Raw genomic sequence first — 9,511 nt, 5'->3', positions numbered from 1 at the left:
GTCTTAGGCTATTTCACCTTTTGCCTATAACCTTTTTGTACAGAATAAAAGTGTTGGCTTTTTGCACAGCTACTGGATTGGTGGATGTTTTATTGCACAACATGTGGGTTATGCATGTTTCTCTTTAATGTCAATTTTAAATGTTGGACCCCCAAACTCCTAGACTATATCAGGGGTCGTAACAATTGGGGGCTCGTCCGGGATATTTAAAACCCATCCCAAGACATTGAGAGGAATATATATATGGACTATAGTTTGTGCTCGTAGCAAGGTGATTTGTGCTAGACTCCGTGTTTTGTGGGGCAGCTTAATGCGTGGTATTGTGCTGACTGTGGTTTACCTCGTAAAGTTAGTAAAAATGGTTTTGTTTGATTTACAGTCGTTTATTGAGCATCCCTCCATAGAGCAGTTTGATAATTGCAGAAAAGATGATTTACTGAATATTGCGGACCACTATAACATTTCTGTGGCGAGGCAAGCTCTTAAGAAAAATATTAAAAACGCTATCTTCGAGAGGTTGGTTGAGTTTAATTTTTTTTCGATGCCTGGCGTAAATGCTGGAGAGACCGGGCCACTTGGTGCTGGCGCGCGGGCTTCTAGTGACGGGGTATCGGACGAAGAGCTGAGCGAGACAGTTGCCGAGGTTGACGCCGTGGCTGATACTAAGGCTGTCTTGCCGCCTTTTGATCCGTCTTCCCCTGCTTTTATTGGGTCTGGGAACGGGCGCCTGAGAGTCCGCCTGGCCCGTTTACAGTATGAGTCACAGGAAAGGGCTCAGGTGCGTCAGGCTGAGTTGGACCTGAAGCTCGAAATACGCAGGCTGGAGGTTGAAGCCGAGAAGGAGGTGAAGCTGCTACAGTTTGAGCTAGAGGCACTGAAAGTGGCCTCTGGATCGGCTGTGCGGTCCACCCGTGCTGAGGCTTCCGTGGCGGCTCCGATGGTAGATCCCTCTTCAACCTTCGATGTTAGCAAGCATATTGCTCTAGTGCCTCCATTTAAGGAAACGGAGGTAGATACGTATTTTAATGCCTTTGAGCGTATCGCATCTTCCCTCCGTTGGCCTAAAGATGTGTGGTCCCTTTTACTTCAATGTAAATTAATTTGTAAGGCTTAGGAGGTTTGTTCAACGCTGTCTTTAGAAGAAAGCTTACAATATGACACGATTAAATCTACCATTCTCCGTGCATATGAACTGGTTCCCGAAGCATATAGACAGCGGTTTAGAAACCATAAGAAGCTTCCCAGTCAGACTTTTGTTGAGTTTGCTCACGAAAAGGGCAATCTGTTTGATAAGTGGTGTAACGCGAGTAAACTGACAGATTTTAATTCGTTAAGAGAATTAATTTTGTTTGAAGAATTTAAAGATTGTTTGCAAGAATGGGTTGTTGTATGCTTGAATGAACAGAAAGTAATTTCTCTGTCACAAGCAGCTGTGCTTGCAGATGAATTTGTGCTTACGCACAAAACGGTGTTCAGCTCAGCTCGTTTTGAGAAAAATCCTACGGTTCAGTCTACTCATTCTCAGCCTTCTAGTGCGAAATCTCCTTCCACACGTCCTAAAGAGGTAAGGGAATGTTTTTACTGTCATAAGCAGGGGCATGTAATTGCAGATTGTCTCACGCTGAAGCGCAAGCAGCAGCAACATCCGCCTAAAAGTGTGGTTAGACTACTGATAATTTCTCTGGTGCGGGCTGTGTTGATTCCGGCTATAGTCCGTTTGTGCTTAAGGGATTCATTTCGTTAACCGGTAAAACTGAAGATCAACATGAGATTCAGATGTTGCGCGATACTGGCGCCGCTCACTCATTTATGATCGAAAATGCTTTACCTTTGTCTGAACTGTCATTTTGTGGCTCTAGTATTTTGGTTCAGGGTATTGAAATGGGTTTCGTAAGGGCACCATTACATCGAGTACATTTAAAGAGTGACCTTGTAACCGGCTTTGTGTCGGTCGGTGTTCGTCCTTCTCTCCCCATTAAAGGTGTTTCCTTTATTCTTGGTAATGATCTGACTGGCGGTAAAGTGATGCCTGTGTTGGAGGTTATGGATCAGCCTAACTTTGTCTCTTGTGATGAGCTATCTGTGAATTACCCTGATACTTTCCCTGCGTGCGTTTTAACGCGTGCTCAGTCAAAGAAAGTGGATAATGTTGCTGATTTATCGGAGTCGTTTATTGCCCCTGTATTTGCTGAAAATGTGCTTCCACAACCGCTTGAAAATACCAGCCCTCCTAAAGGACACAGAAAATCAGAAATTTTGAGGTTACACAGTGATACTTTGAATTTGCCTATGTCTCGTAAACAGATTATTGCTGCGCAGAAAGACGATGAGTCTTTGGTCAAATGCTTTACCTCAGTTGTTTCTTCAGACAAGATTAGCGAGGAGAAAGTGATTTATTTTGTGGAGGATAATTTGTTGATGTGAAAATGGTGTCCAAATACTGAAAAGGACGGTGATTGGAATGTTGTATATCAGATCGTTATTCCCTCTTGTTACCGTCATCACGTATTATGTTTAGCGCATGATCATGTGTTGTCAGGTCATCTAGGTGTCACAAAGACCTGTAATAGGATAATTGGACCCCCGAACTCCTAGACTATATCGGGGGTCGTAACACACACATTTAGGTAACGTCTATACTGCATATGGTTAAGAGTGAATCTGCCCTGAAAAAAAGGTCTTGGAAATGAAAAAAAAAAGGTGTTTATCAGATGTCTGTTCACAGTTAAGGCAATGCTTTCCAGAAAATAATGTTTAACAAATCTTGAGAAGTATGTTCGTATGTTCGCTATATGAAAAAATAAAACATCTTTTTAAAGCAACTTAAAATATTTAATGTATCAGTATTTAATATATACTAATGTCTTTAAATCTTTAACAACTCAACAGTTTCTGGGTTGCCACTTTACCCATATTCTCATCAAAGCACTGAACAAGAACTGTTGACTCATCCACATCTTTCGTTTTCAACTTAGTTGACAATTCGGTCTTCCAATGAACAGCAATGCCATGTGTGCACAAGTAGGGGGAGTGTGCATTAGATGAAGACAATCTTGAAAGTGCACTCTTGATTTTGACAACTGATTGCATTAAATTAAGTAGCGGTTGTGAGACTGTGAACGACAGGTCATTCTCCGCTATGAAAGAGCATGGGTTTTAGATCGCAGTTTTAGATCGCACACACGGTCGGCCATAAATGCATGAACCTCCGTTGTGGCACTTGTCGCACCAGGCAGGGAGCATGTCTAATGTAGAGCACGAACAGCAGCTTTGTGACTAGCTTCGAGCTAGCACTTTCTTGCCATTATTGCCATAGTGAAGTCTCCTGCGACATACTGTGCAAAGACATGTACCTGGCAGTTTGATTTTTTTAGCCCACAAACTAAAAGGCTTTCCATTCTACCCCATTTCACTTAGCCAAGCCCATCTCCATTAATTTTTTACACTTTTATCAATCTCCTATACATCGGAGCCTTCCTGCATTATAAGTGTGTCCATGCTAACTGAAATATAGTACTACCTCAGCCGTAGCCTGACATGCACTTATCCAAAACCAGGGTTCTCAAGTTTTATCAAAATCTTGGAGTGAGATCACATGCGGTTGGGGGAGGAGCCCTAATGGAGCCCCGCCCCCACCTGGCCCCGCCCCCCAATTTTACCCATTGTTCATAATTAACCAGCACAAATTGAAAATATAACAATTGGTAAATCTGATAAATTACAGAGCAATTAATCACATCAAATATACTCTTTAATGTTATATTTCAAAATTACAATTAAGTTATACAAAAATTACAAAAATATAACAAATTGCTCCAAACAGTTTGGAAAAACAAATATTTTTTGCATTTTGAATGTGTCTAGTCGAAATGGTATAATGATTTATTGTGTGGTGGGAACAGATGACATATTAGAGTATTATTAAGGTATGTGTGTGTGTGTGTGTGTGTGTGTGTGTGTGTGTGTGTGTGTGTGTGTGTGTGTGTGTTTGTGTTTGTGTGTGTGTACACAAGAGTACACACTCCAGCTTATGAAATGTGTTTTGTGTTGTAAGTGTTTGAAAAATACAAATGCAATGGCAATGATTATGTTTTGACAGGATATAAAATATTACCCAGAGCACTCTGCTTTAATACATGTAGCCTTAATGTAACTAAAAATACTATTAATACAGTATAATATATAATATAATTTAAAATAAAATAAATACATTTAAATTTATTTAAAATAAAATGAAGAAATACATCTTCATTCCTTCCCATACCCACTAACATTTCCCTTAGTTTCAGATAACGTAAGCTAGTCAAACTGAGCCAAAGCTTCTGGCCTGGTTGCAAAGTAGTTGTAGAGTTTTTGACTGCATCAATAATAATGTATACGATGGGCTATATTATTTAAATGTTCTACTAGCCTAAAAATGTTAGACGAGCTTTCTTCCAACTTATCTTCTCCATCATCACGACGTGTGTTCGCGCGATGTTGTTGCTTACCTAGTAACGAACGTACGGTGGCCGAGAATGTTCCGTCAACTTCCGTGTGTTCGCGCATAGACATCATCATATAATATCTATGTGTTCGCGCATCTATGTTGCCTATTAACGAACGCAATCTGGCCGAGATACGTGCTGGCGGCAGGAAACTTCACTTTGTGTACCTGCGCCTCATATACAACGTTATAAAGCTTGTAGACAACTTGGTTGGCATTGCCTTTTCAGCGTGAGAAATACACGGTGTGGCGTGTGAGCGTGTGAACTGGTTGAATTGCGTGTGTCTCACGGCCAATGCGTGAGACTTGAGAACCCTGCAAAACTAAGGCCCTGTCCCAAATGGCACCCTGTGCATATGAAGTGCGCCATTTGGGACAGGGCCTAAGATTAATTGAGTGAACACGCAGCAGTTTTTCCGTGAGCGGGAACTGAAAACCCGGAGTGGATGAGGAGTGGAGTGATTACAGTGGAGAGAGGAACGTGCTTTCGCTCCATTCCAGGCTTTGATAACATCCCCCTCAGCAGGGTGAATACACCTCATCTTTTCTTAATTTAAGACTCATTCAAACTAAAAGTAAGACATTTATTTAACTATTTGAGAAATGAAAGCCTATTTACGGCCTTAAAATTATGAAAAGTGAATTTAAAACATTAAGGACAGGCGGGAACCCTGCAATTGATGGAAATCCGTTTCAACGATGGAGAACTTTAATCCCTTCGTATCTTATTTAGCTGAGGTAAATTAAACGCAATACTCGTATCCTTGCTTGATAAAGAATGAGACGGCACAATGAGCCCAGCGGTCGGCTGAAATTTAAAGGGCAGTGACGAGTATATGTCGTCCAGTGGTTGTCCAGACACCCTTGGCACAACCTTAAGCAATGGCCCTGAACAGTGGTTCTGTTTCAACATTGTGACAATGCTGTAACAACCTTCACCACACAACGTAGTTATAGCAACCTTTTGGCCATGTTGTTAAAACGTTAGAAGGTTGGGTACGTGGTCAATGTTCTGTGTTTGCTGGGTAGTCGGCCATCCGGCTATTTTTTGTCTACTTTTTAATAAATAATGTGAATTAGGACATACTACTTTTACACATGCCATTTTCACCTACTATATAGTAGGGAAGTAGGCATATTCAGACGCATTCTTCGTATACGCACATTAATATCGTTCCGGAAGTGGTAGGTCATTTGGGTACTTTTTGCGTACTGTTTTATTAATACTGTGAATTCGGACATACTACTTTTGGCACATTCTGTTTTCGCCTACTATAAAGTACAGAAGTATGCGACCTGTAGACCTGTGAGAGAGATAAGAGATACTGTCATGGTCCATAAATTCATTGTTTCCTTCTCGTCTCGTGTTACTGTTGTTATGTGTGTGTGGGTGTGTGTGAGTGGGCGTCACCGCTCATCCTGACTGATCAGCGGTCCAGCTGATCTCGTTCATCACTCCAGCTGCAGCTCATTCACGCACCTTTAAATCCTCACCACACTCTCCTCTCATTGTCAGATCGTTGTTTGATGTCTCCCGTGTGTGATCCTGTTCCTGTCGCCGTTCCTGTTCGTGTTTCCGTTCCCGTTCCTGTTTCCTGTTCACCCGGATTACGTCTTGACTTGGATCGTCACGTCTGCATCACTTCACTTCACGGACACCTTCGCTGACCATCTAGTCCCTTTGTCACCAGTCTGCCACTTCATCACCGGACTTTTTCATCCTCATTCAATAAACAGAGTTTTACTTGCACACTTGCTTCCGTCTGTTTAGTCACACAATAGTGTGATGGCACCTATTGTATCCGTTGGCGTTCCTATTCTTCTGCTCTGGGAGTCTATGGCAGCCCATAGAACCGTATGGTAAAAAGTTGTGAAATTTGGCACACATATAGAGGACAGTCTGAAATGTCACTATAGCACTATATCGAAGCCTGTGTAAAGGATTGGCCATCTTCTGAACAGGGGTGGGGAGCAGCAACTCATTTGCATTTAAAGGGACCAAAAATTTGCAAATTTGACAAGTTATAATACATGATGTGTGGGGTGTTTTGAGCTGAAATTTCACAGACACATTCTGGGGACAACATATATTTATACTACATCTTGTGAATTAATCAGATTATAAGGAGACATGAATCGAAAAAAATAATAATGAAGTGCATAGATAAATCATTTTACATAAAAAAATAAGAATTGTCAATTTTGATTTCATGGCGACTTTAAGATTAATGCATGAAATATAATTAATTAAAACAGACATCTGTAAAAACACCAATGGTTACTCTTTACGTAAGCAAGATAACTGTTTTCTTACTGCTGTAACATACCAATGTAAAAATGTTTCTATATTTGACAACCCGAGTTGCAGTTTTGTATCACATCAACTTTACCCATTATAAGTTCATCTGTGAATAAAAAAGGAAAAGACAGACAAACATTTCAAGATTTTTTATTTATTTATTTAAAGTAGTAAAATAAGCAGTCTTCCTGAACCATTTTACCAGAATAAAGGCACATTTAGGTGAGACGATTATCAAAAACATTGCTTAACGAGTTTTGGGAAAAGTACTTTTCCAAATGAAGAAGTAAAATTGTAAACAAGTTATGGTACTATTTCAACAAAAGTGTCATTCAACAAAAAGTGCTTCAGATTTTCACATTAAAAACACATGAATTCCATTAAACAATTCTTTCTCCATTGAAATTAAAGCAGTATGGTGAATACGTCTTGAAAATAAAGAAGTGAAGAACAGAGGTGTGATTCAGCTGTGAAACAGATGAATATAAAGACTTGTCTGTGTCCTGCTGGCAGGTTACTCTGTCCACAGTTGACTAGCTTGTAGTTGAGTTTGTCTGTGAAAGCCTTCAGTCCTTTATCAGAATTGAACTTCCAGTATTCAAGAATCAAATCCATACAATGCAACTTAGCTGTAAGTTGCTTAGCTGTACAAACCAACTGTGAAGCTAAGAATCAAGGAACCAGACGCCAAGGTAAAAAAAAAAAAAAAAGATTGCTGACATGGCAAAAGTCAGCTTTATAGGTCAACTGGTTGTTGAACAGCACATTTACATTGGTGTAACAGCACACTGGATTGATGAATCTACAATGGAAAGAAGGTCTGTTTCCATTGCCTTCAGATTCCTGATTCAAGTTTTGACAGTTTACATGGAGACGATAACAGTATTGCTAGTGTTGGGTCCGAGTCCACCATTGTCGAGTCCAAGTCCTTAACAATCGAGTCCGAGTCCAAGTCCGAGTCCAAAGAGGGCCGAGTCGCACTTGAGTCCGAGTCCTTAACATCCGAGTCCGAGTCGAGTCCGGCCGAGTCCACAAAGATTTAAATGGTTTTAAATTGACCTTTCACAGAGACCCGCCCCTCTTACTGTCGCTACGTCTGACAAGCCTTTCTGCTCTCACTCCACATGTTCTCACACAGTGAAGTATAGGCTATATTGCGGAGCAAAGAGGACACTGACAATGTGCCAACAGACAAGACAAGGCTTCTTCTGGTATGAAAAAGTCTTTCAAATTTGGTAATTTTTATGAAATTAAAAAAATACACACCGTTTTGTGGTGCTTTAATATAGGCCTCAACTCAAGCAGCACATGAACTGATAATATCGTCTAGTTATAGCATGAATTAAACATGAATGAATATCAGAACTGCAAAAAGAATTCAATACACACCATTTTTCAAGTTCAAGTCCAATGACTTTAATCTACTATCTGGTTTGGTTTGTTTGTCGGACAAAAATGGCAGGTATCTGCATTATGATTCGTCAGATTGCATGTCAATCAAATTCCAGTGAAAGGTCTCAACACTGAGCTCTTAAATTAATTTGTTAAACCTTACAAAATGATTCTAATGTATAGTTACAGTCATACGTTTACCTATCGTACATCTTTCAGATTCTGCAAGGTAATGCTCAAGAATATAACACGATGCATTAAGAGCCAGGAGTAAACTTTTGAGCAAGATGACGATTTTTACATTTTTATTTATTTTGATTATCTTATTTTGTTTTACATGCTAATATCTTATTTAGCCTCTAAATGGCAGGACTAAATTAATTAATTAATTTTTAAATAAAATAAGAGCAATTTACACCAATGATCCAGTTAAAAAATGTACATCCCCCTGGCTCCTAATGGTTGCTTCCTTCTTGAACATCAATAAATGTTTGTAGGGTTTGTAATAGTTGTGTATGAGTCCATCAGTTGTCTTCAGTGTGACAAGATGGATCTCACAATTATAGTCACTGCTAGTAAGGAGTCAAATATGCAGAAGATGCTGGAAAAGCAAAGAATGTGCGGGAGCTGGAGGATTTTTCCTCATGAACAACCATAAAAAAAAAAAACAACTTGTGGATCATTCAGGTAATGAAACACAATATTAAAATCAAGCTTATGTAATTTGTCTTGTATTTTGTGTTTGTATTTTTTCTTGTGGACTAGGCTATTAAACATCCATTATGTGAAAAAGATTTTTCAGGGCAGTAATAAATAGAAACAATGTTTTTATGATCATCCTCATTAAAAAATAAATAAATACTCTACAAGCATGAAAAATATATTATTTAGATTGTCAATAGCGCTCACTTTAAGCCATCACTTACTTACCGCGTTCTGGGCTCTCACTGAAACTCTCGTCATAAACACTGAAGTAGTCCGCACTACACAGCGGATATCTTATTTATATCGCGTCAAGACTTTGTTGTTTATGAGGAGATTTGCGAAAGGATAAAACTCGCGCTGATTCTGAACATACGTTTTGAGCGACTTCTCCGCATGGTGACTCAAAACGCCTCTGATTGGCCACTGTGTTCATGCGCTTAATATACATATCTGTGATTGGCTACAGTGCTCAACACTGACACAACACAATGTAAGCAGTTTCGTTTCGTTTTTGAATAATATTGTGTCCCCCAGTGCCCGGACTCGACTGTACTCTGCAAATTTTCCGAGTCTAAAATGTCCGAGTCCGTGTCAAGTCCGAGTACAAATTCATCCGAGTGCGTGACAAG

The sequence above is a fragment of the Scardinius erythrophthalmus genome (genome assembly GCF_964197995.2).
Source record: "Scardinius erythrophthalmus genome assembly, chromosome: 4".
Classification (NCBI taxonomy): Eukaryota; Metazoa; Chordata; class Actinopteri; order Cypriniformes; family Leuciscidae; genus Scardinius; species Scardinius erythrophthalmus.
This window is presented reverse-complemented; position numbering follows the sequence as displayed.